The 16352-nt window shown below is 38.8% G+C and overlaps 1 protein-coding gene across 12 annotated transcripts in view; it reads right to left on the bottom strand.

Annotated features, from left to right (window-relative positions):
- The window catches only part of NCKAP5 (NCK associated protein 5), a 656435-nt gene that overhangs the window by 531547 nt on the left and 108536 nt on the right, over positions 1 to 16352 (bottom strand). For 2 of the 12 annotated variants that reach the window (XM_039328230.1, XM_039328233.1), the window contains exon 3: positions 1860 to 1934. The exons of the other annotated variants lie outside the window; for them this stretch is intronic. The gene's annotated coding sequence lies outside the window, so the exon portion shown is untranslated. The remainder of the gene's footprint in view (positions 1 to 1859; positions 1935 to 16352) is intronic. 12 annotated transcript variants of the gene reach the window in all.

Raw genomic sequence — 16352 nt, 5'->3', positions numbered from 1 at the left:
TGGAATCTCCTTTCACACCAAATTCAATCCTATTCTGTTTTATTATCAGGGAATTAATTATCCTGCTAACAGAGAGACAGGGCTCTGATCCCTTTGCGTAATCTCTTTCTCATGTTCCTTTGTGTTGGAAAAAAAATGATTTTTTTAAGTTTAAAATGTAGCTTTAAAAGAGTGCACAGGTAGTCCTTACAGCCACAACTGAGCCCAAAATTTATGTTGCTAAGTGAGAAATTTGTTAAGTGAGTTTTGCCCCATTTTACGACTTTTCTTGCCACAATTGTTAAGTGAATCACTGGAGTTGTTAAGTTAGTAACATGGTTGTTAAGTGAATCTGGCTTCCCCATTGATTTTACTTCTCTGAAGGTTGGAAAAGGCGATCACATGACCCCGGGACACTGAAAACCATCATAAATATGAAACAGTTGTCAAACATCTGAATGTAAATCACGTGACCATGGGGATGCTGCAATAGTCATAAGTGTGAAAAATGGTCATAAGTCACTTTTTAAAGTGCCGTTATAACTTCGAATGGTCACTAAATCAACCATTATAAGTCAAGGACTACCTGTATAAGGAAAAATTGTTGTATGTGTTTAGCAACAATTTTTTTGCCATGCTTCACCAATCTGACGCTTGGTTTAAGTAGTACTTTGCCTGTCAGCAGCAGATATAAATGCAACTATAGTTCTACCATTTCAACATCAATTATCATTAAATTACTAATTTTATTAACATAATTGTTGCTACTTTGGATAGATAGGTAACAAAATTCACTCACTTCCTGCTATGCTGAGCAACAGAGATAAATAACCTGATATCTAGGTGTTTGTTAATAAAGAGGTTGTGAATGCAATTACATATTCATCATTTTATTTATCGTATGTTATTTTGTCTACACAACTGACATTATTACGAGAAGCATCAGCTTTGAAAATTGTATCTTTTTTTCCTGACTATGTTGGTAAGATTACAATAATTTATATTTCTTCATAAATTAACTCTAGAAAAAAAATCTGAAATATATCAATTGATCAAATCTTTCACTCATTTAACACAGGGGTGTCAAACCGCCGGCCAGTGGGCTGGTTTCATCATACCGAAGCCACGCCCACCCCATTGCCAGCAATGCAAAAAGAGTAGCGATACGTCACGACACATCACGTGACATGGCGAGTTTGACACCCATGATTTAACAGATTTGCTTTTACTTTATACATTCCAATATTTGTATCAAAGGTAGTTTCATTTTTATACCACCATCACCCAAATTGGTATGAGATCAGATTCACTTCACTAGTAATGGTACTAGAATTCTTGCAAGCAACAATCAAGAACAAATGTAAACTGAGTCTTATCCAATGCAGAAGATAGAGTCATCTAGTCTAAAGAAAAGAAGAAACAGGGGGTGACATGATAGCAGTATTTCAGTGTTTGAGGGGCTGCCAAAAAGAAGATGGCATCACAGTATTCTCCAAAGCACCAAAGGCAGGACAAGGAACAATGGTTGGAAACTGACCAAAGGGAGAAACAACCTGGAATTAAGAAGAAACTTCCTGACAGTGAGGACAATTAACCAGTGGAACAGCTTGCCCCCAGAAATCGTGGGCACTCCATCACTGGAGGTTTTTTAGAAGAGATTAGACAGTCACTTGTCTGAAATGGTATAGATTCTGCTGCTTGAGCAGGGGGCTGGACTAGAAGACCTCCAAGGTCCCATTCTATTCTATTCTATTCTATTCTATTCTATTCTATTCTATTCTATTCTTCCTTCATTCCTATTTTTATGTCCCCTCTTTAGCCATATATCATTTTCAAAGGCTCTATGCCTCCCCCCCCTTTATTTTTTAAGGCATGGCTACCTGTTCTGTACAGATAAGTGTTGAGCTTCAGCTGGAGGTGTGCTTCTTCTAGACAGCAATGGAGGTGTGCTTCTTCTAGACAGCAATAGAAAATATGCAAATTCATAAGCCGCACAATGACACATATTTTCTCTATTCTGTGTGCCCCTACACTGATTCATAAGATCTAATTGCATACAACTAGGGAATACAAATTTGTTTTGTCTGAAATTCAAAATCTACCTTTGCAAATTACGTCAATGGGTGGAAGGGTGATGCATAAACATTTGTTCAACTTTTATTGATTATGTCAAGTCAGTGTCAACTTTCAGCAATCCCATAGATAGATTTTCTCTAGGAGGAACTGTCCTAATCTGATCCTTCAGGTCTTCCAACAGTTGCTCTAATTTTTGCTTTAATTAACTCTTTCTACCTTGCTGTCAGTCATCTTCTTCACTTTCCTTCCACCTTTCCTAGCATTAGAGCCTTTTTCCAGAAAGCTGGGTCTTATCATAATGTGTCCAAAGTAGGATAATTTGAGCCTGGTCATTTGTGCTAGAAGTTGGATTGACTTGTTCAATAATGCATTTGTTTGTTTACTTGGTTATCCATGATATTCTCAGGGGTCTTCGCCAATATCAAAGTTCAAAAGCATTAATGCTCTTTCTATCCTGCTTCTTCAAAGTTTGACTTTCACATCCATTGAATGTTCCAGGGAAACTATTGCCTACACAATTCTGATCTTTGTAGGTATAGACACATCACGGCATTCAAGTATCTTTTTTGAGGTCCTTCATAGCTAATCTACCAAGTGTTATGCTGCTAAACTATCCACTACTTTAATATCTTCATTGTCAGTTCTGGCTACTGCACCTGTTATCATTAGTTCAGCCTTTTTTATATTTAATCTTAGCCACGTTATTTTTCATGGTGCACCATTTTTATTATTAGAGCTTGCAGATCATTTGCATGTTCGACTATCAGAGTAGTGTCATCAGGACAGCATAGGTTATTGATGTTCTTTCTCCCCATTTTAAAACTCAGCCGCTTTTCTTTCAGACCAACCTTTCCTCAGTGTATATTCTACATATAAGCTGAATAAATAAAACAAACATATACAGCCTTGCTTTACTCCTTTGCCAACCTGGAGCCAGTCTGTTTCACCATTTCTATCTATATTGTGGCTTTCTGATAGATGTGTAGGCTTTGCATTAGAACAATGAGATGTTGTGGGATTCTCATTTTTCTAAACAGATTCCATAGCTTGACATAGTTGACACATTCAAAGTCCTTTCTATAAGCAATGAAAAAAAAATATTGAGTGTGCATCAGCAATAATGTCTCTAGTTTCTTTAATAAAAAAAAATCAGCTTGAATATCTGGCATCTTCCTTTCCAAGTAGGGCTTTAGTTTGTATTGTATGATCCTAAGCATTCTTTTGCTGCCATGTGAACAACCTTTTTTTTATTACTACTTTCTTATAAAATTATGATAATGACAAGAATTCTCTATATTCCATAATACCCCTATTATTTTTATGGAGAATCATTTCTGCCATCACTTCTCATAATGGAACAGTAGATGATAAAATATATAAGTGTATTCCAATGGATGTCATAGGGAGATGTGTTTGTTTGTTTAATGAATAGCTGTAATAACAATGGACCATAAATATAGTCACTTTCCCTCCCCCCCCAAGGGAATTCTGGAAATATTTCCTGTGCCTGTAGAATTTGAGCTTTATTGTACACATGTAAATTAGGATTAAGAAACACATTGAAAGAGGTAACAAATAAATAAAATATGGACCATATATTTCATGATCTTGCAGCTGCAATCCTAAACAGGTTTTGTGAAGGACTGCCTCAATGAAATGGAGTTTACTTCTAAGCTAATGTTCATGATATTGCACTGTTTTTGTTGTTGTTGTTGTAGCCCTCTCTGACAAAAATAGTGAGTGTCCATCTTCTGAAAAATACTCTGCATATGGGCATGCCCCTTTGCCTGCTGTTAAGCACTGCAGACTCCTGTAAGTCACAGCAAATGAATTTAAATATGGTTCATTAAGCCTGAGCGCCTCGTCTCATCCCCAGGCCCTCGTGGTGCTCTATTAAGTCAAATGTCAGCAGCCTTGCAGAAATCTCCCTACATCAGTGCAGATGTTTTATAAACATGCCGGCTTGCACACTGCATGACATTTGTAAATGGAAACAAATTATAATCCATCCCTTGTAACCCTGTGTCCTTCCTTCTCCTCCTCCCAAAAATAAATCTGGAATCATCTAAGTCTTCCCCCATTTGAGACACACTCTGCAGCAGAATTCGCCCACTGAAGGCTTGCCCAGAGCTACCCCATGCTGGCCTTGCCCTCTGGTTATTGGTTTCACCTGTAAACAGTCCATTGCCACTGCTGACTCCGCTAAACATCATTGTACTTCGGTCTGCATTTTATGTCAACTCTGGAGCTATTAGCCACTAATATCAACAGTGCTGCTCAGCCTAAGATCATTTATACCTCCCCTGCTTCATTTAATGCTTCTGCTTTAGAAGCACACTATTATTAATAGCTCAGGAAAGGCAAATTAGGTATTTCATTTGGGTTAGGTGTTAGGTGCAGCCTTTTTGCATTACATTTGGCCAAAACCAAGCAAATGGGGTGGGAGGGTGCGTGGTTTAACTTTTCTAACCAGAGAGCATCCTTTCATGTCTTTCTCTGAAACCTTTGTTTCCTTACAACTAGCTTTGTTATACTTCAGTAAATTAAGTGAGCCTGTACCAAAATATACATATTGGTAATACGTCTTGAAAGCTGTTGTGCTCGCAGCCCTTTCCTTAAGTACTTTGTGCTCTGTATAGATGCCCATGGATCTATTTTATGTGGCTGATGATAGAAGCTGCCATGCTGAGGCAGCATATCTTAAACTTCTTCATTAAGATGTGTTTAAGTAAGAGGACGGTTATTTCTGAAAGCAATTGCCCAAAGAGATTTGCACACCCAGCCAACCTGAAAGGCTATTTGAAAATAAAATTCAGCCAGATAGTACTAGCAATAACATTTAGACTTCATAGTGCTTTACAGCACTCACTGGGTAGTTTACAACATCAGCACATTTCCCCCACCAATCTGGGATCTCATTTTACTAAACTCGGACGGATGGAAGGCTAAGTCAACGCTGAGCCAGTCAGGATCGAACTCCTGGCAGTGAGCAGAGTCAACCTGCAATACTGCATTCTAGCCAACTGAGCCACCATGCCAGATATATGATATATTTATGCTGTTGAATATCTGTCCTCTCAGCAGAAGATCAAATCTTAAATCTGTGATAGAGGGGGAAAAACCACCATCACTACTAATCTGTTATACAGATGCTCCTCAGGGTGCTGATATCTCTCTTGCTCCAGATTGTGCCCGTTCTAGAAACCCAGACTTAACAGGGATTTCATCTGAGAGGAAATCCTATTTCTCTATACCTTTCTGGCCAAAGGAGACCTGCTCTATTTCCTTGGCTAATTTTTTCCTTTCTGGTGCCAGTTTCTCAGCCATCTGTGCAATCCATTGACTTCTTTAAACATCCAAGAACGAGCCGTTTTGTTCTTCCTTTGGGAATGCCCCAAACTCAGGAAAGATTTTGTTTTGAAGAAGCCAATCCAGTGGTCCATCTGGCCTCTCAAACGACAGACATTATTTAAAGTAATCAAATTTTTCATGCACTTCCCTGGGACCTTCTGTCTGCAGACCCTTGGTAAGGCTCTTTCCCTGACTTGCATACCAAACTCCAAAGAGCATTCTGATTCCCCAGCATGTTCCACGGTGGGATCCTTGCATCTAAAGCAGAATGCCCTGCTCGATTATACTTTTGTACTTTTGTTATTTATTCCCTCTGTTTCCATACAGCCGTACACCCACTCTCCCCCCCCCCCATCTCTAAATCCTGGCAGTTCTATTTTGCCTTCAGTGATTTCTTGGTGGCAAAGGATGATTGCTGACTGTGAATGTACTGAACCTCTAGACCAGCGGTTCTCAACCTATGGGTCGCGACCCCATTTGGGGTCGATCGACCATTTCTCGGGGGTCGCCAAACAAGGCGATCCGCCATTTTTCCGCCTTGGGGGGGCGGCAGCGCGCATGCGCGGCACGTTTGTATGACGGGGGTCGCCATCACACAAACGTTGAGAAGCACTGCTCTAGACTCTTACAGAGAAGAGCTTTAATTGAGATTGCACTGAACCAAAGGATATGTTTGGAGACTTCTCCTTTGCAGAAAAAAAAATGGATGATGCTTCTGATTTAGGCCATACCCTCTTCTCCTTCACAGTCATTTTTTTTTTAAATAGGTACTAGAAGTCAACATTGCTATTGTACTAGAAGTCAACATTGGTGTTACAGCTATTGAGACAGTTGAACCAGGAAACTGTATCTTTCCAACATCTTGTTCCTTGCAGGTTTTCAAGGGTGCCTATAGCCTCTATATTTCCAGTGATGGAATAGATGTTATATACAACATGTTGCAATAATGTCCTTCTGATTTTCCATTTAAAATTATAAATTCTAGCATGCATTCTGTGACTTTCCATTTCTGGTGTACTTTGCTCTGCCTCAAAGCCTGGCTTTAGCTAGATAGACAAAACTTCTTCTTTGTGTAATATATCAGTGACAAAGTTGAACTCCCAGGTGGTGATCAGTATGTTCTTCCTTCATTAAAACTGTTGCACAATTCTCTGAGGGGGCAAACTTGCAAAGGTTTGCTTCAGAAGTCAACAGTCCTAGATAATGTGATGGCTCTGTAATCCTGAAAAAAGCCCTCATCAGATCAAAGGATTAGAGCTTTATTGTAACCTTCTGCAAATATATAGCTGACAGTAATTATAACTTTGCTATGTATTTTGTGTCTTTAACTAATGAGCAATATATATATATATTATCTTGGGTAATCTTATAATAGGTTGGGAAGAAAAGAGACAGGCAGAATGAATTATTAGAATGAGACAGAGCAAACATTTTCTTATATGTTAAGAAGAATCTTGCATTCATTAAAGTTTGTTTAATTAATTAACATGGCTAGCATTCACAGATAAGTCCTCATATGTATATAAGAGAAAGACACAGATAGATTTTTAAGTAGCTTGGAAATAACTCATCTAGACCAGTGTGCTTGCTTGATGAAGAGATGGTTCCCACCAATGTTAATACCATTAATCACTCTCCTTTTCCTTCTAAAGCACAAGTACTGAAAATCTAGTGGCTATATTCCTTCATGAAGGCTAGGAGATTACTTACGCCAGTGTCCTTTTCTCCTTGCAATTTCAGTGTCATCTCTTAAAATGATCTGAGCAAACTTGCAAGAGATACATAGGACCCTCACAGGAAGGGAAAGACAATGACTATCACTTCCTTCTTGGATGTTCCTGCAAGAAGGCACACTTTAGTTTCATCCTAAAATCATTATCAGCAAGGTTACTGGGAATGCAACTTAACCAAGAAAAAGTATAATCCAAGCTGTATATATTTGGATTTATTTATTTATCCCATTTTTATTTTTTATAAATAACTCAGGACAGTGAACATACTTAATATATCTTCTTCCTCCTCTCCCCCCCCCCGCCAATATTAACAACGCTGTGAGGTAGGTAGGCTGAGAGAGAATGACTGGCCCAAAGTCAAAGCTTTCATGCCTAAGGCAGGACTAGAACTGACAGTTTCCTGGTTTCTAACTGGTGCCTTAATCACTAGATCAAACCAGCTCCCATACCTTCTGAATACCATATTCAATATATGCTACATACAATGCAATAATATAATATCTATTGATAGTGTGGAAAAGTAGTAATACTTGATATGTAAATTCCAGGCACAATCTGAGGATGCTAGAACATTTAATGATCTAAACTGAGTGTCTCTCCCGCTTGTTTATGTAATCCACTTATTTGCCATCTTCTTTTCAGATCATAATAAATTTAGATGAACTTCTATTAGGCTACCATATCTTGGCTGCAGAATTGTGGATGATCTGTAGATGGCAGTGAAGAGATGCAGACACTTCTAACAGCTTGCTGCCATCTAACCCAGAGATGGTGGATTTACTTAACCATTACTATAAAACCAGCTAGAGTCACCATATAGGAGAGGTAGGCAGCACAAACAAACAAACAGACAAACAAATAAAAAATAAATAAAACAAAGCAATATTGTAAGTACCCATTGCTCTCTCTCTCTCTCTCTCTCTCTCTCTCTCTCTCTCTCTCTCTCTCTCTCTCTCTCTCTCTCTCTCTCTCTCTCTCTCTCTCTCTCTCTCTCTGTATACAAATACACACACATTGCATGCTTCTTCTTGAGACCTTGGAAAATGTTCAGAGAAGAGCAACTAAGATGATCCAAGGACTGGAGACTAAAACATATGAAGAAGATTGTAGGACTTGGGTTTGGCTAGTCTAAAGAAAAGAAGAAATAGAGGTGACATGATAGCAGTATTCCAGTATTTGAGAGGTTGACACAAAGAAGAGGGGGTCAAATTATTCTCCAAAGGACCAGAGGGCAGGACAAGAAAGAATGGTTGGAAACTGACCAAAGAGAGAAGCAACCTGGAATTAAGGAGAAACTTCCTAACGGTGAGGACAAATAACCAGTGGAACAACTTGCCTTCAGAAATCATGAGTGCTCCATCAGTGGAGACTTTTAAGAAGACACTGGACAGTCACTTATCTGAGATGGTATAGGTTCTCCTGCTTGAGCAGGGGGATGGACTAGAAGACCTCCAAGGTCCTTTCCAGCTTCTATTCTAGTCTATTCTAGTCTATTCTAGTCTATTCTAGTCTAGTCTAGTCTAATCTAGTCTAGTCTAGTCTAGTCTTCTTCTTCTCTCTCTGCCTCTCTCTCTCTCTCTCTGTGTCTCTCTCTCTCCCTGTGTGTGTGTGTGTTTGTGTGTGTATACAAACACATACACATACATTGTGTTCTTCTGTTCATCCATTTATTCAGTCTTTTAATGTCAGCTCTTTGAAGTAGTCCAGACAGGAAAACAAAATCATGAGAACTAATACTAACCTCCTCTGCCTTTACCTTCCAGAAAACTAGGGAAGGTCATTTCTGAGTCATTTTCTCCAGCCTCATCCCTCTTTGGATGTCTCAAACTATTGTCTTGGCTGCAGCTCTTCCTTCCATGTCCCAAGGTTATTCTCATAGCACATTACATTTAGCTTTTTTAAAAGAATTAATTAGATCTTTTTAATCATGAATGCTGAAGTTTATTTTACTATTTGATTGGTAATATAACTTGCAAGTTTCTCCAGCATGGTGTTTTGTACCACATGAACTAGCAGAATAAGAATTATAAAATTTGAAATTCAAGGTATTTAGAAAGAGCCTGACTGACAAAGCTGATTTACTGTAAGAAAGAAGCAAGATTTCTTAACAAAAATGTTAAGATTTACAAGAACTGCTTATTAGAATGATTGTTGAATCCAGCTAGTTACTTATCACCTACATGGCTATTTATCTGTATCTAATATCTTTCTTCAGAGTTAATTCCAGTTATATTTTGATGGTCAACTTGAACAAATTGATTGTTTATGTGAGTAATCTACTCCTATGAATAACATATTGATATTAAAAGTTATAGAGCTCTGTGATTCATATTTTCTGAAGTGGAAAATCACAGTAAATTGTCATTTACAAAGTAAAAAGCATGATAGAAGCTCTGTACTTCATGCTAATTAGTGTTGGAATTACAACTCACAGTACAGAATCCTGCCTTGTGAGTTTTGATGGCTTACCTTCCTACTGCTTTCAGAATCTAATAAGTTTAAGATTTAAAAAATAATAATTTGCCACAGAGCAACTGGCTAACTGAAGCAATACAAAACAGAGATGTGATTTCTTGAAATTTTTGTGATTATTTTAATAAATATCCAAAAATAATTAAATGGAAATTGGGGGAAAAACCCTCATCTTTTATTGCTGACATAGATTCTCCATTTTTAAAACACTGGCAGAAAAGCTCATGCGATAATTAAATTTCCTTTAAATTCAGTAATTCAACTTTTTAACCTTTCAGGTTTTTCATTAATCAAGGTTTGTCAGTTTTAATCAGAATGCACTCATAACCTACTGCCAAAGTAATTAAAATGCCAGTTCTGCTGGCAAAGGTACAATAGTCGTTATCAAAGTAACATAAGTTATCTGGCTGCCACATTGATTCTTCCAATCACATTAATAGACTAATTGGCTTTAGTGGGGAATTAATCTTCAGATGTCCCCTCATTCTTTCAAGTTCTAGAATGGACTTTAGTAGTAGTTTATTCAACTCCTTTAACATCTATTAACTCAGTAAAATAGGAACTCAGATCCTCAAACTATTTATGCTACTGGAGTTCAAGTAGAATCACTCTGGAATACGTTGGCTGAGGCATAAAAGTCATACCAGAATCTAACTACTTTAATTAAAGCCAGTGATAACAAAAGCTTTAATATTCCTAGGGTAATATGTTTGACCCACAAATAATTTTCTTAGTTACAGTATGTACCCTACTTCTTGCTATGTACTACAATGTGAATAAAGAAACAGAGTACAAAGTGGCTTCTCACAAAATCATGAAGTAAAAGGAATTCATGAGAGAGATTTAATGCTGTACTATAGGAAAACAGCAACTGTTATTATTATTTCAATGTATGAATTGCCTGTATCTTACACATACATAATACACACAAAAAACACATAAGTCCTCTGATTGATTTAGCTCAATGAAAGATAATTTCATTAGCCATATGAATGATATATTCAGTAGTATAAGTGATATGTTCACTTTTCTTGAGGACAAACATATATTTACATACATCCATGGGTATTTAGTTATTTAATTTATATTCAGCCTTTATTATTTTTGTAAGTAACTTAAGGCACTGAACATACAGTATCTAATACTCCTCCTTTTTTCTGTGATGTGGATTGGGCTGAGAGAGAGAATGATTAACCTGAACTCACCCTGTTGGCTTTCATGTCTAAGGCAGGATTAGAACTCACAACCTCCTGGATTCTAGCCTGGTGTCTTAATAAAATCTATGAAGTACCATGATTAATGCTTTCAATGCTGAAATATGATTAATAATTTTTTCATCAGAATTAAATCTTTGTAATGGAATATAGTATTAATAACAGCAAAATTGTTTTTAAAAATCACACTTGAAAATATAAAAATATACATGTACATTCTTAAATAAAGTTAGAATTGTGTATGCCTATACTGTCTAAAGCATGCTACATTGTTATTCTAGTTCTATTGTTCTAGTTGTTCTTTGATTTTATATAGAAAGCTGAGTTTAACTCTTTAAGGCAGGGGTGTCAAACTGCCGGCCTGTGGGCCAGACGCGTCACACGGAAGCCGCACCCACCCCATTGCTGGCAATGGCAAAACTGTCCCGATACATTGCGCGATGTTACATGACGTCCCGAGTTTGACATGTCTGCTTTAAGGCAACATCTACACAGACACTATACCCCCCTGCAGTGGTGGGATTCAAATATGTGAACAACCGGTTCTCTGTATGGATGCCACTTCCGAAAGTCCATTCTGGGCCTGGGCAACAAAAAATTAGCTACCAGTTCTGCCAAAGTGGTGCGAACTGGCTGAACCCTACCACTGCCCCCCTGCCTCCTTTCAGAAATCTGAGATCACATGATCTGTGGGGATCACAACTCTGGCTTGAAAAATATGAATGGTGGAAGGAGGACAGGGCAAGCAAGGATGTAACAGGAAAAGTGGGATCATTCACCATTGCCCTAACATTTCCATCTTGTGATGACAGTCTGAAGGACTGTTTCTCACCTGATTCACCCGAGGCTGGAGGCAGAGAATGTTGTAGGTACCTTCTCCTAAGAAGGTACATATGGTGAGATTCAGAAGAAGGGCCTTCTCTGTGGTGGCTCCCTCGCTTTGAAACATCATCTCCACAGAGATTAGACTGGCCCCCACTTTGACACTCTTTCGCAAGACTCTGAAGATCTGATTTTGCCAATGGGCCCAAGGAACCCAAAGTGGGATGAAGCACATCAAATGGCTCGTTTGACTGATTGCTGTTGCCAGGGATTGGGGGGGGGGGTTATTGGTTTTATTGTTGTATATTGGGTTCATATTTTTTGTAAGCCGTGCAGAGTTGCTGAGAGTGAGTGGGTGGCCATATAAATTTTCTAGATAGATTAGATGAGAGAGAAAGAGAGAGAGAGAGAGAGAGAGAGAGAGAGAGAGAGAGTAGATCACAGAGACCTTAACTGACAGCAATACCTAGTGACAAAATCTGTTTCTTTTCCTGTCCCTGTGGGATTGGGTTCTGACTAGGAGGAGCCTTTTTTTCTAACAGCATGTCCCATTCTCCAGACTTCGCTCCCAGTGGAGCTTCATAGCTAGTTCTGCAACAGAAAGCTGCTTGGAAGCCTCAAATTCCACACATCAGTTTTTTGGGGAAGGAGAAAAGATTGTAAAGAAGACTGCTGGTTCACAATACAGATATAAATGTATGGCATTGTGTCATTCTACTTATGGAAAGCATTTATGCCTTGGGTCCAAATTTGGCCTCATGAGACAGATGCCAGGAGTTCCAAGGCCTGCCAGTACAACTGCTGCTATTTCCATGATTCCCTACACCTCAAAAATCTCTTTTTATAAAGAGAGAATCTATAAAATGTCATCTATAGGTAGTCCTCGGGTTCTGACAGCAATTGGGACTGGAGACTGCAGTTGCTAGGCAATGCAGTCATAAAGTGCAACATCGCAAGACAGCATTGCTTAGCAGTGGCAATCCTGGTACTCTTGGTTGCTATTGTAACTCCCAAACACACAGGTTGTTAAGCAGGAAGCAGGGAGTCCCTTAGGAGGCCACCTGAGACTTGGGGAAGAGTGTGTGTGAGCACAGAGAGGCTGAGGAAGAAGGGCCCAGGTGCCTACAAGTGAAGGGAGAGGAAGAGAACAAGGGTGATGCTGCATGGGGCAGGAAGGGCAAAGGGCAAAGAGCAACTTGTAACCTTCCTGTCCTGTTCCCCATTGACTTTGCTTGAGGAAAGTAGGTAGAGAAGGTTACAAATGGCAATCATGTGATTCTAGGAAGCTGGAACTGTCATAAGGGCAAGCTGGTTGCCAAGCGCCGAAATTGTGATCACATGACCACAGGCATATAGGAACAGCTGGAGCTTTGAGGGCCAGTTATAAGTACCACTCATTCAACACCTTCACAAATTTGAACAGTTGCTGTACAAGCTGTTTGGCAAATGAGGACTACCTGTATAGTAAAGCCATCTTCATATCTGTGTTGGCCTCATTTTTCAAATTGATTTTCATCCGTTTCTCTCATCAACTATATATCCTATACTGTATTTTGTGTAATGAATACAACAGTGGAATCCATTTTAAGACTTCTACCTCAAAATATACCATAAAAGGCAGGGTAGAAGCACACATGTTCATATAACAATGATCATCATTTTACTTATTATAACTCTTGCTGTAATATATTATTACAATTTGAGAACAGCTTGCTAATATTGAGCGGACCATGAGCTTGTCTGTTTCTGGAAAACATATACATTCTGCTTTGTATTCCGAGATGGAAGGCAATTTTTTGGATCTAATGCAGCCAATTGTATCCAAATAGCCCAATAGGAAAAGCTAAAAGTAGATTAGTTTTTAGTAAGCAAAATGCTGTGAAGGAATATATGTGTACATATGCAAAAAACGCGGCCTAGTTTTGAAAGAAGCCTGTATGCATTACTGGGCCCAGGGACTGCAGACTAAATATGGAGAAAAGGACTTTATATCTGAGTAGTGTGGTCTGATGTGAAAGACCCATTACAACCCAAGGGAGGGGGAAGGGTGAGAAAAAGATTCAGAGCAACTCCACCTTATTTATGTTAGATATAAGCTGAGTGGGAGAACAGACTTGGCAAGTTTTGACAGTTCTCCTACATTGCTCTACCAGCAGAAAAGTCTTTCCAGAAATCTAAGTGGTTCTTGACTATTACAAGAAAAGCAGGTAGAGTTAAGTGTCCCCCCGCCTTTGATGGCTCAGGATGTGGAATATCTTAGATTGGAATACTGGTAGTCCTTGTTTAGCAACTGCTCATACAATGACTGCTCATAGCTACAACAGTGATGAAAAAAGTAACTTTAGAACCAGTCCTTGCATTTACAACCTTTGTAGGTCTGCAAAGCAAATGAAAGCTGAAGTAAGATTATACGGACAGTGGTGAATGTTTATGGAGATTCTCAATCATCCAGGACATGGTTGTCCCAAAGGTGCTTTTTTCCAAAAGGTAACTGAACTTTCTTGTGTTTTTTTTTCCGCTTTGAAAACATTTCACTTCTCATCCTAGAAGCTTCTTTAGCTCTAAGTTAGAACTGAAGAAGCTTTTTGGATGAGAAGCAAAACTTTTTCAAAGGGGGGAGGAACCAAGAAAGTCTAGTTGCCTTTTGAAAAAAGCACCTTTGGGAAGCACAATGGTGCTTTCACATAGCAACTGCTCCGCTTAATGACTGAGTGGCTAGCCCAATTGTAATTAGATGAGACTTCCTGTAGAATAAGACAATTATGTACATAAGGTAACAATGCTTAAGATGGACAAACTTTATTCTCCAGATTCTAACACCTCCTTCTCTATTCAATTTACATCCTGGCTTTCTGCCTTGCAGATGGCTTTGATGCCTTTCCTCAACCAGGTATGTCGAGCATCTTTGAAGGGAAGTGAATGAACTCCTAGATATTGAGGATCCTGGAAAGCAGAACTGCATGTCTTAGTTTAGAAACAGAGGAAAGAAATAATAATCTGGATAGAACTTTTGTGTTAGGAAAGCTTGCAGTTATTGATTGATATGAGAAGGAATGCCAGTATATAACATTAGGTGGCAGACAGTGCCAATGAAGAAAGTAGATGAGATTCAGGCAAAAGGGCAGATGCCAAATGAGAAATGAACTCACATCGAGGGAACCAAGTGAGTGGAAAAAAGGGCCCAAATCTTCCAATGGCAGCAGTATTCCCAGCAGCAACCACCCACTTCTCTCCCCCCCCCCCAGCATTCAGCCACAGCATTTTACACATGGCTGTGTTTCATCGCTGGGTTTAATCAATTTACTTTCGTTTGTTTTCATTTTGATGGTTGCGAGCTGCCTTGGGGATCCCTCGTGAAACTAAAAGGCAGGTTTCAAATAAATAAATTAATGAATAAAAATACTCAGCTGACTCCACAGCCTGCTCTACCATATGCTTCTTAAATAAACAAGTTATGTTTTATAAGTGCCCATTATAATTGACCATACATTTTCTGTAGTGAGGTTCTCTTGCTGGACCCCTTTACAAGAGAGACAGTGCATACAGTTGGACTCAAGAGCCAAAATACGGTCATTGCTGAGCACAAGTACTGTAGATGTGCAAATCTGAGTTGACGGGAATTGCAGTGGAAACGGAAACAGATGTCACAACTCGTTTGAAGGCTCTGAGCAACAAAGAAACTGAATTAAGACATGAAATCAATGGAATACCAGAAAAAAAAACACTGAATCATAAAGTCATTGAGTTAAAGGCACCTTAGGGTATCCCCTCTCAATGCAGCCTCTAGAACATCTCTGACAGATGACCATCCAGCCTTTGTTTGAAGACTTCTAATGAAGGAGAATTCACAATATTACAGCCAATTTGTTCCACTGCCTGGAAATTCATGCAGTAATATTCTTTCTGATATCTAACTTGAGCCTGCTTCTTTGCAGTTTTAACCCATTGAGTCTGATCCTGATTTCCTGGGCAATAAGGAATATGTTCACTTCTCCTTCTGTGATGGCCTTTGTGATATTAGAAGATCACTATCATATTTCTCCTTGGTTATCTTTTTTTCTATAGATTAAATGTATCTAGATCACTAATCCTTCTTCACAGTTTCCAGGCCCTTCACATCTTAGTAGCCCTTCTCTGAACTTGCTTCAAATTCTCATTGTTCCCTTTAAAGTATGATGCACAGAATTGGACATAGTATCCCACATGGAATCTGAAAGAATAAAGAAATTATTTCTCATTATCCTATCAACGCATTTGTATTTGGGATTGACCAGGACATTTGGATCCGTTTCACATGTACTGCTGTATGGCCAAGATAGGTCTCATCTTATACACCTGCCTTTTGTTTTTCATGCCCAGTTACAGAACTTTGTGTCATGTTAAACAATCTGAACAGCATCAGTGCCTCAGAGACCTCCATTATGCTCCACTTGATGCTTTTCTCCAAGCTATGATGTAGCCATTTAAGGCCATTCTTAAATGGCCACATTCACAGTCAACTGTGAATCCATCTAACAATAATGACAGCCAGTATCATTTCAAACAGTAAACTTGCTCTCTGGAAAATGAATTCATTTATAGCCCCCCACCCCACCCCAATTTGCTTTAAAAGAAACTGAAAAGTCAGGATGCATTTAACCAAAAAGAAATATATTATTTCCCTCATTCAGAAATGCCCAATAATACGATGACTGAATATTTAGAA

This window comes from Crotalus tigris, unplaced genomic scaffold (genome assembly GCF_016545835.1).
Source record: "Crotalus tigris isolate CLP2741 ecotype Arizona unplaced genomic scaffold, ASM1654583v1 scf7180000024374.3283719, whole genome shotgun sequence".
In the NCBI taxonomy this organism is placed as follows: domain Eukaryota; kingdom Metazoa; phylum Chordata; class Lepidosauria; order Squamata; family Viperidae; genus Crotalus; species Crotalus tigris.
The sequence above is the reverse complement of the archived record's forward strand: the minus strand, read 5'-3'. Positions and strand labels throughout refer to the sequence as shown.